This window comes from Pistacia vera, unplaced genomic scaffold (assembly GCF_008641045.1).
Source record: "Pistacia vera cultivar Batoury unplaced genomic scaffold, PisVer_v2 Contig193, whole genome shotgun sequence".
Classification (NCBI taxonomy): Eukaryota; Viridiplantae; Streptophyta; class Magnoliopsida; order Sapindales; family Anacardiaceae; genus Pistacia; species Pistacia vera.
In genome coordinates, this window is record NW_022195994.1 from 537,997 (window position 1) to 559,971 (window position 21,975).

Below are 21,975 nucleotides of genomic sequence, written 5' to 3' on the forward strand. Positions count from 1 at the left end.
AGGAAATAAGTGAAAGCTATGGTCCAACAAGAGTAGAGAGCTTTAGTGGAGACTACTCAAGTATGAGGTAAGTAAATCCTAACCCAAGTTGAAATTGAGAATTCTCTTGAGTAGAGATTTAGTAGAAATGAGATATGCATGTTATATGTATGTTATTGAGAAATTGTGTAGAGATATATGCCTACTTGTTGAGGAATTAAATTGAGACGAGTATTCATGTTGAGTTGTTGGATACTTCTCCTTTATAAGGAGTGTAGATGTGTGATGATTTGAGATGAAGTTAGATGAGATTGAGTATGTATTTTGGGAGTGTTCTTCTATGGTAGGGATTATGCCCATGGAAGGGAATTTACTTCCAATTTTGGATGGTTTAAGAGAGAAATAGAGTTGTAGTTAGAGAATAGTTTTTATATGCACATGAGTTGTTTGATGAAATGCCTAAGAGAAGCATGAGAATGAGTTATGAACCTTAATTATTGCAACATTGCATATTGGCATTTCCTAAGTGCATTAATGAGCATAAACCATCCATATGCATTAAGTGTGCAGTGAGAAAGAACTTGAGAAAAAGTTGAGAAAGAGTAGAGAATTACTCTAAGAGTTAAGCTACATTATGATAAGTAGTTAGAGAAAGAGTAAAGATCTTGTGCACAAGTGTTAAAGAAGAGAATAGAGTAAGTTGTGTGATGGGGAACCTGTGAGTGATGAGTAGAGTCATGAGAGTGGGTACTTTGTGATCCCCAGCCGTGCCTCCGGCAAGATGGGGCCGTGACATTCAGAGAGAGAGAGAATACACTCACGTGGCCAAAGGTTCCGAATCCATGCATGATTAAATCCGATCGACAGAGAAATGAGCAGAAGTCACGTAGAGTGGTAGCGCCCAACCGTGCCTCCGGTCAGATGAGGTCGTGACATTCTAATGAGTTAGAAAGAACAGAAAGAGAAAAAGAGTAAAGTCACAAAAAGCGGGTTAAGTTCCCGGCCGTGCCTCCGGTAAGATGAGGCTGTGACATACACCAGAGGGTGTATAGCAAAGAATATGAGAAACAGAAATAGAAAGAGAACAGAGATGAGAAAAGCTAAGAGTTAAGCTATATTATGAGTACCAGCTTGAGAAAGAGATGAGCAAACATGAGAAAGAATAATGAGAGACAATGAGTAGGGTTACGAAGAGTGGGATGAGTACCCAACCATGCCTCCGGTAAGATGAGGCCGTAACCTACAACAGAAAGTTAACAGAAAAGAGTTATGAGAAAGAAAGACAGAAAGAGAATCAGTTTAAGTCACGTAAAGTGGGAGAAGTCCCGGTTGTGCCTCCGATAAGATAGGGTCGTGACATTCAAAGAGCGAGTTAGTAGAAATGAATTATGAGAAATGAGAATAAGGTAATAGAAAGAATTAAAGAATGAGAAAACTTGAGAAAGCTTGAGAAAGAATGAGATAGAAAAAGAAAGTATGAGAAAGAATGAGAAAGTTTGAGCTAGTAAGAATCGAGAGTAGAAGAAAGAAACATGTAGCTCTTTTGCATTAATTGCATGTACAGCTCATACAAGCATGCACCATGATTTTCCTTCATGATGAGTATGATGAGAATAAGAGAGAATCATGATTTTTCTTCATGGTGAGTAAGAATAAGAGAAGGAGAAAAGAGAATAAGAACAGAGAGAAAGAAAGAATAAAAAGAGCAAAACAGAGTTAAAGGAGAATAACAGTATTAAAAAGAAAGAGAAAAACAGTAAGAATTAGAAATAGAAGAACGGTAGAGTAAGGAAAGAACCAAAGAGTGAGTTGCGGGACAGGTAGTAGAGGATTTACTTACTGAACATTGGTGTGCTCACCCCGTTGTTCTTCTCTATTTTGCAGGAAATAGGAGCAGCGGTCCGATGGACGTCGAGGTGCGGAGAGTATCGGCACCACTATCCACCAGCTATGATATTTTGTATTAATTAGAAAGTTTTTAAACCATAGTATTTTGTATTTGTAAAGAATTATGTTTTTATGAGTAAAGAAAAATTTGAGCCCACTGTCTTTCATACGTTATGTATATCTATAATTTACATAGTATATATTATAAGAATAGTAGTAGAGAGCAGGTGTTACAACTCACTTGGTCCATGTTTCTATGAGCTGGAGCTACTACTTCCACCGCCATCGCTATTTAGATCCATATACATCCCATGCTTTATCGTTGTTGATAAATGTCTTCATTAGGGTCCTGCTAGTCATCTCTACTGGGCGTTCCATTGTACCAAGTCTGATATACAGAAAAAAAAAACTTTCCAATTTTATGTTAAAGTTTATCTAATAAAAACTATAGTCATGATCTAAATACTAGCCTATCTTAGTAACCATACATTTAAATACGTTTAATTTATACCTAGGATCTATAATAAGACCTAATCCATATAAGAATGGAATATTTAACCAATATTTTCGATATTTTGCTTCCATTTGTGAAACAATGTCGCTTAAATCTTCATTATATTTATGTTTAAAACAAGTTTTATAAATTTGAAGTAAAATATCTAACACTACATTAGTAGTAAGATAATAAATACCGTTTAATGTATTAGTAGAATCATAAAAAACTTTAAGAAATGAATGAAAACATTGCAAACCATCCAATCATCATCGTTGATCACTTCGTCTGGATAGTTCATCTAGTTGACGAACTTTGTAATTTGTTTCTGGTTGGCATAGCTCTTTGCAACATCAAGCACATGGAGTTCCAACGACAAGTACATGGAGTTCTAACGAACAAGCATATCCATACATAACTTTTTTGGTCGAATTAGCGGCTCCTCTTGGCAACAATATTTTACGTACTCATTCCATCTTGTATGGCTACTACGATGAATCTGATAGTCGTGCGCACCCTTTCGATCCTCGAATGTATAGCTTCTAAACCTACTTTAATAATCAAATTGATGATGTGGCAAATACATCTTTGGTGAAAAAATTTGTCTTCACCATGCGGATCCAATCTCTTTTCAAATAAAGAAATTGTTGCAGTGTTAGCAGTTTGATTATCAAGCATTAGCGTCACAACTCTCTTAGTTAATAAATAATTTTGCAAAACTTCAATAATTTTTAAAATAAGTAGTCTCAGCACTATGTTTAGCATATAATGGTTTAAAACCTATCAATTTTTTGTTGTAAACACCAACTATGATCTAGATAATGTATTGTTACACTCAAAAAGTATGTTTTTGATCTAGCAGCCTATATGTCTGAAGTAAGTGCAATAGATATGTTCATGAAATTTTCAAATTCTATTTTAAGTTAGATCTCTTATTTTATTATAAAGTTTTTTTATCTCTTCTACTTGTACCTCTACTAGGAGGGCTATATGTTGGACAAAAAATATTTTTAATCATTTCAACAAAATAAGGATTTTCAGATAAAAAATAAGGAGAGTCCGTAGCAACTATATACCTTAAAAAATTCAATTACCCCTGTTATTTTAAAAAATGACCAATACACCTTACAAATTACAAGACACCCCTGGCAGTTCAAAAAATTTCACACATAAACCTTGCCCTTTGTTTAAAAAAATCACATATGCTGCAAATACTGTTCCCAAACTCATGGGACAGTGATGGAATTTCCCTTCAAATTCATTCAAACGGTCTTACATAATATGAGAAGTGTGTCATTTATTAAGTATGTAAAAGTAAAACCAAATAAGGAAATATATAAGAAACAAAAAACAAAAAAAAACAAAAAAAAAAAAAAAAACAAAATTTATATCCTTTTTACTCTAAACGAACTTAACCAATAACTCCAACAATTTATTAATTTCTATGCAAAGCAACTAAAACATCAATGTACTCATGAACCTTCAGAGATGTAACTATTAAATGGGTCATTGAAAGATGATCATCAGATGAATGTTCAGAACTTTGAAATAGAATGTCAGCAACAAACTTTTCCTTCATAAACTTAACAGTTAACACAGTGCTTCTACTTTTAAAATAAAGGTTGCATAAATGAACAATGATATATTAAATTTTAATCATGACCAATAAATTGAAATTTACAACCACAGAAAAGAAAGGAAATGTTTATGCCCAAATCGCAACAAAATTGAATGATGCAACTGTTACTTTCACCAAAATATGATATATTAAATTTATAGATGTTACAATAAAAGAACAATGATATATTAAATTTATAGATTGAAATTCAATTTAACATGACAAAATTAGTTTCTAATTTGGTGTTTCAGATGCAGTTTCTAGCTTGGTGTTGTTGGTCTTAATAATCTGGTGTTGCTGATTCGAGATTCAAAATTGTTGATTGTTTCTAGTTTGGTGTTTCTAATATGTTGATGGTTTGTGGTTGATAAGAGACCAGTTGAAGTAATTTTGTATTTTGCAGTCTATGGTGTATGGTTGATAACAGTGATGAGCAGTGATGTAAAGTGATCAGCAAGGAAATGATTGCTGAAGCTTAAGAAAGAAAAAGTCTGTTAAGTATAACGGTTTTGTTAGAAAGCCTTACAAGAATACGGTGTCGTTACAGCAATCTTCAAACTATAGAAACTTTCAAATAATCAAATTCAAACAAAGTGGCAGCTCTTTCTTCAATTCTGAGAGCAGAGTTGCCGCCGAGAAAGACCAAAGGAATCGAATGATGAATAATTGGTGTTTGTGTAATTGTGTGTTTGTTTGGAAGTGAATGAACGGCTATGATGTAAAGTGACATGTATCACTAGGGAAAGTAAATACTAAGGAAGCAGATTGTGAAATAAAAATCAGATCAGTTTTCTTTCGATTAATTCTCTGTCTCCAAGGTTTTCTTTGCAGATTTTACTTCATTGATACTGTTCTTAAATCTCTTACACTATTTCACATACCAACGAAACCTTTATCCTTCAGTTCAGTATCTTACTTTAATTCCGTTGAAGTTTCTTCTCTATGCTAGTTATTTGTGTGGATTAATTTCATTTATCCCTTATCAGATTTCTTTAATATAAGAGTTAATAACATTTTTCCATCCCTATAATGGTTTATTGATACTTTCTAACTCATAAATTTTTAAAATATTATTTTATTACCTAAATTTATATTCCAACGATAAACTAAAAACAAACTTAGTCCAGACTATTGAGGCTTTTGTAGAGAGGAGACCAATGAGTCTTTTGGTGATAGAAAGTTTTAGATTTTGGTGATTGAGATTGATCGAAATTTGACTTAAAAGAGAGAACTATGCAAACCAAATCACTTGACTGTCAGCTTCGAGAATAGGTTTTGAGAGGTTTCGGTGAGTATTGATCGGAAAGGAGAATAGTAGTGGTGTGAGGTTACAATAATGTCGGAATTGGAAAAGGAAATTTGAGTAGTTAAGTAATATTTTAAAAATCTGTGGGTGGAAAGGTGTCATTAAACCATTATTTGGGTGGGAAAGAGTCGTTACTCTTAATATAAAACTCATGTTTATATTGAAAAAGTATTATATACTTATAATTTATAATTATTAAAAACTCTCTAAAATTATATAAAAAATCTTTTTAAAAATATCAAAGTCTTTTTAAAAATATCAAAGGGTGCGTTTGGTTCATTATTTTGGATAGGATTTTAGGAATAATATTGGGTAGTTAAATAGGAGAGTATTACGAGGTAAAATTTAAAAATTTATAAAAAAAACTCCTAGGTTTGCTAATTTAATTAAACACCCCAATATATAAAATGACAAAAACACTCCCACCACCTGTAATGCTAGATTCCGGCCACCACCGTCGGAATCTGGTCGAAAAATTGTGTTACGACACAGACCAGTCAGATCTGTGTCGTAACACGTCAATATTGTTTTTTTCGGCTAGATCCGTGGGATCTACGGCCGAATGTGGCTATCGATGGCCACAAAGGTCCATCTTTGGCTATCAACGATGACCAAAGATATGACCTTCGTTGATGGTCAATGACGGCAAAGAACGACGGTCAGATCTGGCTGAAAAATGCTAGATTGGTGAATAACCAGCTAGTTCTAGTCGTGGTGTAAGCCGTTGTGACAGATTTTGGCTACCACCGGGGGTGGTTGCTGGAATCTGGTAAGTATGGCTGGGTGGGGGTGTTTTTGCTAATTTTTTAAACTTTTTTGAGGTATTTAATGAAATTAATAAATTTAAGGTGTCTAAAAATAATTAAAAATATATAAATATTTCTAGAATAATATGTCAAATAATATTTGGAACACATAATTGAAAATATAGATAGTAATAATGAAACAAACGCACAAACCTTTTTAAACAATAAAAAGGAGAATGAAATAAATCCTTTCTTGTTCTCATATTCTCATGTTGATTACATCCTGACACGAAATCCCCAACTCCAATAAAGACGAAGGTGGCAGATTCTTATCTTTTTTTTTGACCAATTGAGTGACTTAGACATGTCAAAGATAGTAGCCTTGTTGACGTAGAAATAGAGGTGGGCAAGGGACCGGTCCCTTGCAGGCCCAGGCTTGGGCCCGTTTGGGACTGGTCCCAAATGGGACCAGTCACTCATGGGCCTGGGACCGGTCCCAGGCCCATGAGAAAAACCAAGACCCGGACCAGGCCCTAGGCCTGGTCGGGACTAGTCCCATGGGCCCAGGACCGGTCCTAGGACCAGTCCCATGGGCTTGGATAATTTCATTTTCCCCTCTTAATTTTTTTTATATTTTGGGGGCAAAACAAAATTTTATAGGGGGTTTTTAGTATTTTTTAGGGGTAAAATTTATAAATTTTTTAAATTTTTTGGACCTAGAAGATTTTTTTTTTTAACAAATTTTGTAAAATTTCATTATAACCCTCGTAATTTATATTTATTTTAAATTAATAGGGGGTTTTATGTAATTTGACAGGGACTATATTGAAAAAATACAAAAAAATTTAGGCCCGGGCCTTGGAGGAGGGCCCTCCTCCTTAGGCCTGGTCCCAAGGACTGGTCCTCTCAAGGACCGGTCCTAAGACCGGGTTTTGGAGCTGGGCTTTTGGGCCCGGTCCCAAATGCCCAGCTCTACGTAGAAAATTAATTAAATTTTTTAAAAAGTCTCTTTTAATTATTGATCACATGTCGATGTTTCTATCCCCAATTATTCGGTTTTTTTTTTTTTTTTTTTCTGGTAATAGGAAGTGTGTGGGGCTAATTTGCACAAGTCTCAATTGATCCTTTAGGATCTTAAAATTGACAATAAGATATATCTATTTAATAGTCATCTTTATTAGCAATCTAAATAATTCAAATTCAAGATCTCCTGAGTAATACACTTAAAAATTCTAATTAATTGTTAGATCACTCAAGATTGGTTATCTATTGTTGGTATTCTTATGAACGGAATAATTAAACAAAATTATAGTATATTTTCTATCACTAAGTAAATAAACAGTAGCATTCACATTAATTTTATATGACTAAAACCACAAGGTAGTTGAACAATACGACAACATAGTCTTTTAATGTCATTGGCTTTTTTTTATTCAGCAGTGCTAGTCTTACAAAGAAGCCTACAAAGGAGACATTCAAAGTTAACCTCCATCCTTCATCTTCATCATTTCTCTCTCTCTCTCTTTCTCTTTTTCCGTTTTTCCTTTGTTTTTTTTTTTTCACTTCATAAGTTTCTTTGTAGAGTTGTTTGTAAGGATAGACATATTCTTTTTTATTTTTTATCTTTGAAAGATTAAGTTAAAAGCGTGAAAAATAAGTTTTTAATAATTAAAATACAATTGGGTTGTTGAATGTGGGGTTCATGACAGCTTTGGAATTTAGGAATTGAGGGTTATCCTTGTAATTTCCCTCACCGGACTTGAAATCTTTCTTCATTAAGTTTTGCCCTTAATAGGAGAATGAATACTGTTGCCTTGAGTATTCTCTTTGAAAGAGTTGAACTCATCGTTTCCTTCTGAAATTTTCTTCTTGAAGCTGCGAATTGAATCCAAGTCCAAATTAACAGAGGTAAATCTTTTTTCTTTTTTTCTGTTTTTGGAATTTTATTTTAGATTGCCATTAATTGCTATCAAATATTTAAATTAGATCAATGTTAAATAATATATATGTCAATTGTGAAGTAAAACACGCTTTCAGAAATTTAGATTGTGATTTCTCAACCTCAGAAACAAAGTGCTGGTGGGTTTTGATATTCTGCTTTATTGTGTATTCTAAGTTGTATATCTAGTCTGCATCCCTTTATAATTAATTCATAAAATTGTATTTGACTTCTTCAATTTTAAAGTCCAGCTGGTTTCATCAGAAATTATATAGTCTTATTATAAATTAAATTCAGCTTTACATGATCCAAATTTCTTTGAAGGATTTATCACAAAAATGGCTACTAATAATCAAGTGACAATTAACGGCCATGGATCTAGCTAGAAACAGTCGGATGCATCGATTTGGCCAGAAACGATAAGAATAGATCTGTCATTCCTTACCAAATCCTCGGCGCACTATAATAGCCACTACTACTCAAAAGATTATAATGAAATACATATAAAATAACATAAAGAAATTGGGCCCAAATTTTTCTTTTATTAAACATATATACATACTCTTTACAGACATATACATTTTTTATACAAAATGTATAACATAAATAAAAGTCATCAAAAACATCAGGGACAGTGTAACCACTCCTCCTCGCACGCCGACATCCATCCGACAGTGTCCTCACCTAGGTCCTGCAAAACATGGGAAAACAACGGGGTGAGCACTAAAATAATGCTCAGTAAGTAAATCCTCTACTCATGCTATCCCCGTAACTCTCTCTCTCATTCTTTCCTTACAACTCTCCGTTCAATATCTCTTTGGGTACGTCTTTCTTTTCCTCTTTCTCTTTCTCTTAGAAACTCTTTTCTCATAACTCTTTCATAAATCACGACCCCATCTCACCGGGGGCACGGCCGGGACTCACTCCCGCTCTACGTGACCTCTAATCACTCTAGCCGATCGGACTCGGTTATGCATGGATTCGGAACCCTTGGCCATGTGAGTATATAATCTCTCTCTCTCGGGTACTCGGGTATAGCCCTCATCCGCATGCACTATCACGGGCTACACCACTTCTCTATCTGATACTCATGTCGCGCTCTTAATGCGGCGTACATGCGGGAATACTCTACCCATTACTCACGGGTTCCCCATCGCACAACCTACTCTATTCTCTTAACTCTTAAAGAACTTATACTCACACTCGATACTAAATCTCAAGCTACTTCTCAAGTGTATAAACAAAGGTGTAGAGCTATCTCATGCTCCCTAATGCACTAATGAAATGCCAACTACAAGATTTCCTCAAAACAGTCATTCTGCACCAGTCACACTAAAACGGCCATAACTTATGCTATACACCTCGGATTACTACGGTTCTGGTCTCGTTTCAAAGCTTAGAAACAGGGCTACAACTTCTCTGTTTTGGTCTCAGCCCAGTTCGAACCGTAAGATACTCAAAAATTACTCAGAAAGTTACGGCAGTGACAGGGCAGATTTCACTTAGGCATTTCCTCAAACATCTCATGTGCATATAAACACCCTACGAAAATTACTACTAAACTTCATTTTTCTAGCCATCCAAATTGGGGAAAAACTCCCTCAATTACTCATAATCCCTGTCAAGAAAAGCACTCCCAAAAAGGATTACACAACATCTCTCAAACTTCATCTCAAACTCCATTCTCAATACACATATCAACAACACTTCTCATATTTAATCAATCCCAACTACTAAGACTAAGCACACATCTCATCTCAATTTTCAGTAGGTATACCATGTACATACATAATTAAAATAAGTCTCTACTCAAAGCTTAGTCATAACTCAACTTGGTTGGATTTACTTACCTTGTGCAAAGATGGGTTCCTTAGCACTTTTCCTTCCCTTTGTTGGCTTGTCTCTTCTCTACAACTCAAAACAACCACAAGGGCAGCAACAACACAATAAGACCTCACTATAAATACAAGAAAACTCACATCTAAAGCATGAATTCTTACCTTAGGAAGCTTTAGATGAAATCTCTACTCAAAACCCCTCTTAAAAACCTTAGAACTCTTGGAAAATTGGGTGGAGAAATTGAGAGAATATGGGCAATGGAAGAGGCGGTGGAATGAAGATGAGTAAGGGCTTTCTCTACACTTTACTCTTTTTAGTTCATATAATAAGCTTCATTTCCCATTTTGCCCTTGTCCTTTCTTGAAAATTCCATCTATATCCTTTGATTCTTTACAACTACACCCCCATACAAACCCAATCTCTACTAAAATTCCTTTCATTTTACTCCCCACTTTTCCTACTAATTAGGGGTAGAATGGTCATTGTGTCCCAAAAGAAGAATTCTCTAGAAAACTCAAGAATCTTTATTTTTGGCTCTTCGCCGTGGCGAAGAATTTTTCGTCGCCTCGGCGAAATTGGGCAGAACCTACCCGAATGCCACTTCTCCTCCTCGCCGCGGCGAAGTTTGAATTTCCAACTTCACCAAAACTCAACCCATTTCAAGGCAACAATTCAACCAACTCAACATACAAACTCAATTTAAGTTAAAACAATAAACTTTTAACTCATACAACAAATCTTAAATACGTACCTCAAGTGGGATATTACACGCACGGTCAGCCATATCTGGTTGGACGTGCGCCTTTCAAGCCACTACCGACCGCAATTGGCAGTGGTGGCCAATAGTGGCTTGGATAGATGGGGGTGATTTTGTTAAAATTTAAACTTTTATTGTAGTTGGGGTGTTTTAACTAAATCTCAAATGTAAGGGATTCAAAAAATAATTCAAATAATAATAATAGTATTATTATAAAAAAAAAATGACAATTCAGTAATCTATGTAACATACCCATTAATTTATTACAATCTAACCAAACACATTGAGTATAACATTCTTATTGATGTTCAAGGTTATCTATTTTCCTATTAATATAGTATTCTCATTAATATAACATTCCCTAAACCAAACACATCTTAAGTGAAGTATAATAAGTGTCTAGAGTTATAATAGTCCGTAACAATCAAATTAATAATTCTTGATTTTAGTAAATGGGTGTGAAGGGTATTTTGTTTAGTGTAAATATTCCGACCTGAAAGACACATTAGCACCCTTTAGAATTAGACTACTAATATTAATTTTATTCGAGTAGTTTTTCTGAAAATATAGCTTTCAAAAATTATTTGTTGTTTGATTAGAATAATATAAATGTTTTAATGTAGAAGAAAAAAATCAAGTCAAATTTAGTAGGGGAGTATGAGCATATTTTTAAAATTTTAACTCTTCAAAATAAGCTCAATAAGTGTATATCAAATAAGCTCAAAAAGTGTTTATTGAAGAAGCTCAAAGTTTAAACTTCTCGCAATAAACATAAAATAACTTATTTAAAAATTTAAAAATGCTTATGACTTCAAATAAGTCTAATTAGGCAAAACTCTTCTTCTTATTTGTTAGTTGTAATATATATAGGCCAGACTCTTCAACTTTAAAGTATACTTTCGCTGGAAAATCTTTAGTCTTCTAAATTAATCTAAAGTTCCTTGCAGGGTATACCACAAAAATGTCTACTAATGATGAAGTAAGGGTTGACATACATGAAAATGAGAATGCTGAGACAGTTGATTGTATTACTTAAAGAAGTTAGCAGGACCAGAGTGCAAGTTTATAAACATGAGGGTTGCGTTTGTAAAAGAATTGTTGTAAACTCATCAGAAACGATGACGTTTCAAGAGTGTTGAGTGTTTGTATAAAAGCTCAGCTGTAACTTTACTAATTCAGTTAAGAAAAATCAAAACAGAATTCGTTTCTCTCTGAAACAGAATCCAGATTCAATCCTGCATTGTTTCTTGATTGTTTTGCTAAGTTCTTGCTTCATCCTTGAAGATCTAACTTGGTATTAGAGCAAGTGACTCACGTCAATGGCGTACGTTTCTGGTTCCTCTTCACAATCACTCAAAAGCATTGAAGAAATGTTGCGGGAATCTTCAAGCCGCACCACCTCAGCTCTGGCGTTGAATCTGCAGGTGATAAACCCTAAGCTTACTAGGAACAATTATCGCTTCTGGAGTTCACAGGTCTTGTTCACGGTTGGTTCACACGAACTTGAGGATCACTTACTTGGTAAAGTTCCCTGTCCTTCTCCTCTTATACTGTCTAATTCTGTAAATGAGAAAGAATTAGAACAAGGTCATGGAGAACCTAAGACTATTAGTGACTCTGTTAGTGATAAGATTAATCCTGCTTATATCATGTGGAAACGCACAGACAAATTTCTTGTGAGTTGGTTATTAGCATCCATTTCAAATAAAGTTTCTTTATAATATAAATATACTATAATTAAAAGATAAAAAGAATAAGTTGACGAAATAAAATAATAAAATTAAAATTAAACTCACACACAATATCAAAGCATAAAATGAAGAGACAAGAAATTTTGTTTAGTTGATTAATTGTAATCTTTACTTTGACTTTTTAGGAGGGTGAAAAAGTGGTTACTAAGAGTCAGGAGAACGTGAATTTATAAGGAAAAAGTTGAACAAGATCTTGATTTTTCAATTTTTAGTGCCCCATCCTATTAGTCTAGTGGGTGTAGTTCAAACCAATACATATATACATATATATATATATATATATATATATTTTATGTTATGTAGATTGATATCCAATTTATGATTATTTATTATCTTAATTGTAAAAAATAAACCAAGAAAGAAAAATTTAGGCCTAATACGAATAGTAACTTTGAGTAATATTACCCTATAATACAAAATACGATATTATGTGGTATTAAAAAATTGATTCATTTTAAGGAGTCTCATGGAAATTAGAGTATAAAAGGTTTCTCACATAGGTAAAATCTTATTGCACCAATTACTTACATATGAATTTGTCAATGGTTTAATTCAATATGATTGTGTTATATAATTTAATTATAGGATCAATATGGGTCGAAAGAATAGATGATTAGATTTTTGTAATAATAAAATATACAAAAATGCTAGACCAACAGCACCTTCTCACAACTTTGTCTCACAATCTGTCACGTATCAGTTTGCTATTTGTCAACTGTAATTATATCAAGTGAAATCATTATAGTTGACAAATAGAAAGCTGACATATGGCAAATTGTGAGGAACTGTTGTACAATGGTTCGAATCCTCGTCTCATCAAGGTGGGGGAGTTGGTTCTGGTGGGTTAAGGATTCTCCCTCATTCATCACACTCTACCCTTCCTCCTGTTACTACGCCTCACCTACAAAACAACCCATACTGATCAATTCAAGAGAACACTTACGTAAGGAGAATTAACTTACACAGTTGGCTATCGGACGTCGTGGAGATAAGAATGGTACACTGTCAAATCCCAAAATCTCAGCTCTGATACCAAAAATGTAATAGTTGCTTTCTACTCAATACTCAAAATATACATAATAAAATACATATAAATAGTATAAAGAGTTGGGCCCAAATTTTTCTTTTATTAAACATATACATTCTTTACACAAAATTTGTATTATGTACAAAGTTATCAAAACATGCTGGACAGTGTAACCACTTCCCCTTGCTTGCCGGCGTCCATCTGACTGTGTCCTCACCTAGATCCTGCAAAACATAAAAACAACGGGGTGAGCACTAAAACAATGCTCAGTAAGTAAATCCTCTGTTCATCTAACCCCGTAAATCTTTCTCTATTCTTTCCTTACAATGCTTTTAATCTCTCTCTTATACTTCTTTCTATTTTCTCTTTCTCATAACTCTTTTCTACTAACTCTCTTTTGTAAGTCACGGCCCCATCTTACCGAGGCACGTTGGGACCGCTCCCGCTCCCGCTCCCCGTTACTTCTACTTGTTCTAGCCGATCGGACTCGGTTATGCATGGATTCGGAACCCTTGGCCATGTGAGTGTATAACTCTCTCTCAGGTACTCTCGGTATAGCCCTCATCCGCATGTACTCTCACGGCTACACCACTTTTCTCTCATACTCAAGCCGCTCTCTCTCTTTTTGCAACGTACATGCGGGAATACTCACCCATTACTCATGGGTTCCCCATCGCATACTTACTCTACTCTCTTTCTCTTTTCTTTTAGAGAAGCTCACACTCAAATACTTTACTCTTTTACTGCTCTTTCTCTAACGTATAATTAATGCATATGAGGATTCATCTCATTAATGCACTCATGAAATGCAATTATGCCATGTAACAATAATTAAGGTTCTTTACTCTTACTCATGCCTTTCTCAAGCATTTCTTCATACAACTCATGTGCATATAAAACTCTACTTTAACTATAACTATTCTCCTTTCTTTAATCATCCAAAATGGGAGAAAACTCCCACATACTCTCTAGATTCCTGTCAAATAAACTCACTCCCATAGGTTTGCTCAAACTCTCTCCAACTTTTATCAACCCAACTCAACATCTAAAAGCTCAACACTTCTCATACCTCAAACATATTCCATAATCATACATAACTACTAATCTCATCTCATCTCATCTCAACAACATAATACATACACATACATACACAATCTCTACTCAAATGAATTCTTAAATCTCAACTTAGGTTGGATTTACTTACCTTGTAATGGAGAGATTTCACTAACACTTTTCCTTTTCTTAGTACCTTGTCCCTTCTCTACAACTTTAAACAATAAAACCATAAGACTTCAAGATACAAATATAAGCAAATTTATATCTAAAGCAAGAATCCTTACCTTAGGATGCTTTAGAAAATCTCTACTAAAAATTACCAAAAGTTCCCTAAAACTCCGTAGAAATCTTGGAAGATTGAATGAGGATGGAAAAATAGATGAGAATGGCGGTGGACAAGGGTGAAATGAAGGGTTTACTACACTTAATCCTTTGTTGGCTCAATTTACATACAAACTTCCCATGTTGCCCTTACTCTTTTTTAGAAATGCCATCTTTACCCTTTAATTCTTTGCAAATACACCCTCATCTCTAACCTTCTCTATTAAATTTCCTTACATTTTACTCCCCTCTTTTCCTGCTAATTAGGGGTAGAAAGGTCATTTTACCCCTATGGAGAATCTCTAGAAACCTCAAGAAACTTTTCTGTCATCCCGTCACCGCGGCGAAGCATTTCTGTCGGCCCAACAAAAACTTACAGAGCCGACACTACCATTACAAAGCCAACATCGCCGCGGCGAAGACTGTTCTCAAAATTCCTCATTCTCAACCAATTTCAAGGCAAACACTCAACCCCTCCCATACCATTTAAATTAAAGGCCAAACAACCAACCATGACAACATACAAACTCAATTGAAGCTGAATCAATGAACATTAAGTAATACAGCAAATCTTAAGTACGTACCTCAAGTGGGGCGTCACACTTCCTCTGCTCCCCTCTTCCTCGTTCTTGCTTGAGGGACGATCAGGTTCAAGGCAAGTTGCAAACTTAAAATTGAGGGAGGTCAGAAGAGAACAAATGATTTTTTTTTTCTTTTAAGAAAACACGTTTGGATTGAATGCTTGGATTTCAGCTTGAGGGATGATGTAAACTACAGCAAGCTTCAATTCAAGTATTAAGATTTCTGTTCTCAGATATCAACGCTTGTTGCATTTCTCTCAAACAACTGCAAGTGATCAAAGTCAGTTGAACAATACAAGTTGCGGCTGATTTTGTTATGCAAGTTGATAAGTTGTTATTCATTCATTATGCAAGTTGATAAGTTGTTATCCATTAGTTATGCAACTTGTATCAACGTAATAAATCCAATGTTTAGAGTAAAAACTCTATAATATGAATGAGCGGCTGAGATTTTAGACAACAGGACAGCACCTGACTTGCTTTCTCTATAAATTGTAGACGTAAAAGACAGATTCTTCAGTGAAAATAAATAATAATGCATTGGTGCTCATTTTTTAAATGTTGTCTTACTCTCTGTTTCTGAGTTCTTTGCCTTTTTTTTTGTCTTAGTATTTTTATAATGCTAAATGAGTAATTTCAATAGCATGAGTGTTAGGGGGAACATAAACTTCGGGCAGCTAGCGGCGATTAAGCCTAATATCACAGTGATGTCAATTTTCAGAATCCTGAGACCAAGAAGATTGCAAAGGCATACACCAACATCCACTTGAGCCAAACCGTTAAGGAACTGCAACAAGTAGGCCTTGGTTTAAAATCACAAAATTAACACATGCAAAACCAAAGCGGTAACCGACACAGGGCAAGTTCCGTGGCTAATGGGAAGGGATAAGGGAGATCAGCAGAGTGTTGAAGAGGAGGAAAGCAGTTGAAGTAACACTGCCTTGGAAGCCATTGACAAAACTTAAAAGTTTAATTTAGGGTTTTGAAAGTTTAGAGCTAGAGAATTGATTGCGAGAGATGGATTTGTGAAGTTCTTCATGGGAATTTATAGGGGAAATGGGTGATACATGCACATGCAAAACCTCAAGTTTTCAGATTTTAAGAGTCTTCACGGGTTCAAGTTACTATAGTACATATATAAGTCTTCGATGAAAAGTCTCCTATCTTGTCCTCAGTGTCAATGGTGTATCCATAATTTTAGACAGTGGCATTCAAACTTTTTTATATTTAATGTATTTTTAAATTCTATCTATTTGTATGGTTTTTTTAAGGATTGAGATGTCAATTATTAATGCCTTCAAAATAGTGTATAATTACAAAAAAATAAATAATAATAATAATATGTATAATTCAATTAGGTTATGGTTAAATATAAATATCATAATCTACACCCTCCTGTGGTAACACTGACACTGGAGATGTTGTTAACCTCTTCTTTAACTCTTGGAAACATTCCTCACAAGCTTTTGACCATACAAAAGGAGTCTTCTGTTTGGTAAGAGCTGTCAATGGTTTAGCCAACTGGGCAAACCCTTCAACAAATCGTCTATAGTAACCTGCCAGGCCTAAGAAACTTCTAACCTCTTTTACTGTCTTCGACCTCTGCCATTCAAGGATTGCCTTTATCTTAATCGGATCTACTGAAATCCCTTCCTTCGACACAGTATGACCTAGAAATATTACTTGGTCGAGCCAAAACTCACATTTAGAAAATTTAGCATACAACTCCTTTTCTATCAACTGTTGCAGCACTATTTTCAAATGTTCCTCATGCTCTTCTCTCGATTTGGAATAAACCAGAATATCATCAATGAACACCACTATAAACTAATCCAGACAGTCATGGAATACTCGGTTCATCAAATCCATAAAAATTGATGGGGCATTTATCAAGCCAAACGGCATTACTACAAACTCATAGTGCCCACACCTTGTACGGAAAGTAGTCTTAGCTATATCCTGCTCATCCACTCTTACCTGATGGTACCCTGACCTCAAATCAATCTTGGAGAATACTGCTACTCCCTTCAACTGGTCAAACAAATCATCTATTCGAGGTAACGGGCACTTATTCTTCACTGTCACCTTATTCAGCTCTCTATAATCAATACACATCCGTAGTGACCCGTCCTTCTTCTTTACAAATAGAATTGGGGCTCCCCAGGGAGAATGACTCGGTTGGATAAAGACTTTATCTAAAAGCTCTTGGAGTTGCTTTTTTAATTTCTAAAGGTCTGCTGGGGCCATTCAGTAAAGGGCTTTAGATATGGGTATTGTTCTTGGTGCTAGTTCAATACTAAACTCAACCTCTCTTTTCGGTGGCAAACCTGGTAAGTCTTCCGGAATCACATCTAAAAATTCTCGAACTATCGGCACCCTCTGAATTTCTGACTGTGGAACATCACCACTCTGTACTACATGAGCAATGTATCCAGAACACCCATTTCTTAACATCTTTCTAGCCTTTACACTACTAATCAACATGCTCAACTGATGGCCCTCTCCAAAACTAAACTTATCTCCACTATCGAGATTAAATCTCGCTTTCTTCTTCCGACAATCAATTTCTACTCCATACCTCTCTAGGAAATCCATGCCTAATATCACATCAAAGTCGGGCATATTAAAAACTATTAAGTCAACTGTTAACTCTAGACCCTAGATCACTACGGACTCTCCTAATAACATCTCCTGAGTCAGCACACTCACTCCATCTGGTAACTCTATCTTAATGGGCTGACTCACTCTAGTAGGTTTCAAATTTAATCTCTCTATCATTCCATGAGATATAAAAGAATGAGTAGCCCCATAATCAATTAAAGTATATAAAGGAACAACATGAAATAACAACTTACCAGTTACGGTTGATGGACTGGCCTCGGCCTCACCCTATGCCACTGTAAATACTCTGGCATTTGTACCTCTAGGGGTCTAAGCTGTTGGTGGAAAAGGAGCTTTACAATCCCTAATCAGATACCCTGGCTATCAGCACCTGTAACACACATTTCTGTCCCTCAAACACTCTCTTGAATGGTTCCTCCCGCACTTAGCACAAGGGGGAAACCCTTCTGTCCTGGGCCATTTGTTCTGCCAATCTCTCCTATTCTTCCTTGGTTGGAACTTCTTCTTGGCCCTTACTTCTCTATTCTTTGTGGCATCTACTCTCTCCCTCTGTAAGGTGGTGGATGGCTCACTAGATACTGTTAAAGCTAACCCTTCTGTAATGTATTTGTTTATATAGATCTCTGCCCTTAAAGCCCGTGTTAAAGCCTCACTATAGGTATGAGGGGGCTCGGCTCCTATCATTACATCTCGAGCAATATCTGATCTAAACCTTTGCACAAACTTATCTCTCCTTAACTCCAGTGTATACACTATCCCAGGTGCAAAGTGAGCAAAGGAGTTAAACCTTACTAAATATTCTTTCACAGTGCTAGTCCCCTACTTCAGATTAATAAACTCTTGGACCTTCTCATGTATTCGATCTTTTGTTTGGTACTCGACCTCAAACAATCTTCTGAATTCCTCCTAGGTCATCGAGGCCATATCATGAGTCTCCTCCATTAATTCCCACCAAATTCGGGCACCTCCCTTAAATAAGAAACTGGCATATCTGATCCTCTCTCTATCATTCATAGGAAATAGTGCCGCCATCCGTTCTACGGACTTAAACCACTCCTCTGCCTCTAACGGGTCCTTAGTACCCCTAAACTCTGGCAGTTGGTGTTGGTTTGCAAGCCCTTGAATCGGGTTAACCTGAGTTTGTACTGTCTGAGGTACTGACCATTCTCGCTCTTGTCTTGTGGGTGGTACTCTACTGGGGGTCTCGGTTCTTTCCTGAACAACTCTCCCCTGACCCTCCGCTAATACCTGTTGTACAATGGTTCGAATCCTCGTCTCATCAAGGGTAGGGGGAGTTGGTTCTGGTGGGTTAAAGGATTCTCCCTCATTCATCACACTCTTACCCTTCCTCCTGTTACTACGCCTCACCTACAAAACAACCATACTTGATCAATTCAAGAGAACACTTAACGTAAGGAAAGAATTAACTTACACAGTTGGCTATCGGACGTCGTGGAGATAAGAATGGTACACTGTCAAATCCCAAAATCTCAGCTCTGATACCAAAAATGTAATAGTTGCTTTCTACTCAAATACTCAAAAAATATACATAATAAAATACATATAAAATAGTATAAAGAGTTGGGCCCAAATTTTTCTTTTATTAAACATATACATTCTTTACACAAAATTTGTATTATGTACAAAAGTTATCAAAAACATGCTGGACAGTGTAACCACTTCCCCTTGCTTGCCGGCGTCCATCTGACTGTGTCCTCACCTAGATCCTGCAAAACATAAGAAACAACGGGGTGAGCACTAAAACAATGCTCAGTAAGTAAATCCTCTGTTCATCTAACCCCGTAAATCTCTCTCTAATTCTTTCCTTACAATGCTTATTTAATCTCTCTCTTATACTTCTTTCTATTTTCTCTTTCTCATAACTCTTTTCTACTAACTCTCTTTTGTAAGTCACGGCCCCATCTTACCGGAGGCACGGTTGGGACTCGCTCCCGCTCCCGCTCCCCGTTACTTCTACTTGTTCTAGCCGATCGGACTCGGTTATGCATGGATTCGGAACCCTTGGCCATGTGAGTGTATAAACTCTCTCTCAGGTACTCTCGGTATAGCCCTCATCCGCATGTACTCTCACGGGCTACACCACTTTTCTCTCTCATACTCAAGCCGCTCTCTCTCTTTTTGCAACGTACATGCGGGAATACTCTACCCATTACTCATGGGTTCCCCATCGCATAACTTACTCTACTCTCTTTTCTCTTTTCTTTTAGAGAAGCTCACACTCAAAATACTCTACTCTTTTTCTACTCTTTCTCTAACGCATAATTAATGCATATGGATGATTCATGCTCATTAATGCACTCATGAAATGCAATTATGCCATGTAGCAATAATTAAGGTTCTTTACTCTTACTCATGCCTTTCTCAAGCATTTCTTCATACAACTCATGTGCATATAAAACTCTACTTTAACTATAACTATTCTCCTTTCTTTAATCATCCAAAAATGGGAGAAAACTCCCACATACTCTCTAGATTCCTGTCAAATAAACTCACTCCCATAAGGTTTGCTCAAAACTCTCTCCAACTTTTATCAACCCAACTCAACATCATAAAAGCTCAACACTTCTCATACTCAAACATATTCCATAATCATACATAACTACTAATCTCATCTCATCTCATCTCAACAAACATAATACATACACATACATACACAATCTCTACTCAAATGAATTCTTAAATCTCAACTTAGGTTGGATTTACTTACCTTGTAATGGAGAGATTTCACTAACACTTTTCCTTTTTCTTAGTACCTTGTCCCTTCTCTACAACTTTAAACAATAAAACCATAAGACTTCAAGATACAAATATAAGCAAATTTATATCTAAAGCAAGAATCCTTACCTTAGGATGCTTTAGATGAAATCTCTACTAAAAATTACCCAAAAGTTCCCTAAAACTCCGTAGAAATCTTGGAAGATTGAATGGAGGATGGGAAAAAAAATAGAGAATGAGAATGGCGGTGGACAAGGGTGAAATGAAGGGTTTACTACACTTAATCCTTTGTTAGCTCAATTTACATACAAACTTTCCCATGTTGCCCTTACTCTTTTTTAGAAATGCCATCTTTACCCTTTAATTCTTTGCAAATACACCCTCATCTCTAACACATTCTCTATTAAATTTCCTTACATTTTACTCCCCTCTTTTCCTGCTAATTAGGGGTAGAAAGGTCATTTTACCCCTATGGAGAATTCTCTAGAAACCTCAAGAAACTTTTCTGTCATCCCGTCACCGCGGCGAAGCAATTTCTGTCGGCCCAACAAAAACTTACAGAGCCGACACTACCATTACAAAGCCAACATCGCCGCGGCGAAGACTGTTCTTCAAAATTCCTCAAGTCTCAACCAATTTCAAGGCAAACACTCAACCAACTCAACATACCATTTAAATTAAAGGCCAAACAACCAACCATGACAACATACAAACTCAATTGAAGCTGAATCAATGAACATTTAAGTAATACAGCAAATCTTAAGTACGTACCTCAAGTGGGGCGTCACACTTCCTCTGCTCCCTCTTCCTCGTTCTTGCTTGAGGGACGATCAGGTTCAAGGCAAGTTGCAAACTTAAAATTGAGGGAGGATCAGGAAGAGAACAAATGATTTTTTTTTTCTTTTAAGAAAACACGTTTGGATTGAATGCTTGGATTTCAGCTTGAGGGATGATGTAAACTACAGCAAGCTTCAATTCAAGTAGTTAAAGATTTCTGTTCTCAGATATCAACGCTTGTTGCATTTCTCTCAAACAAACTGCAAGTGGATCAAAGTCAGTTGAACAAGTTGACAAGTTGCGGCTGATATTGTTATGCAAGTTGATAAGTTGTTATTCATTCATTATGCAAGTTGATAAGTTGTTATCCATTAGTTATGCAACTTGTATCAACGTAAATAAATCCAATGGTTAGAGTAAAAACTCTATAATATAGAATGAGCGGCTGAGATTTCAGACAACAGGGACAGCACCTAACTTGCTTTCTCTATAAATTGTAGACATAAAAGACAGATTCTTCAGTGAAAAATAAATAATAAT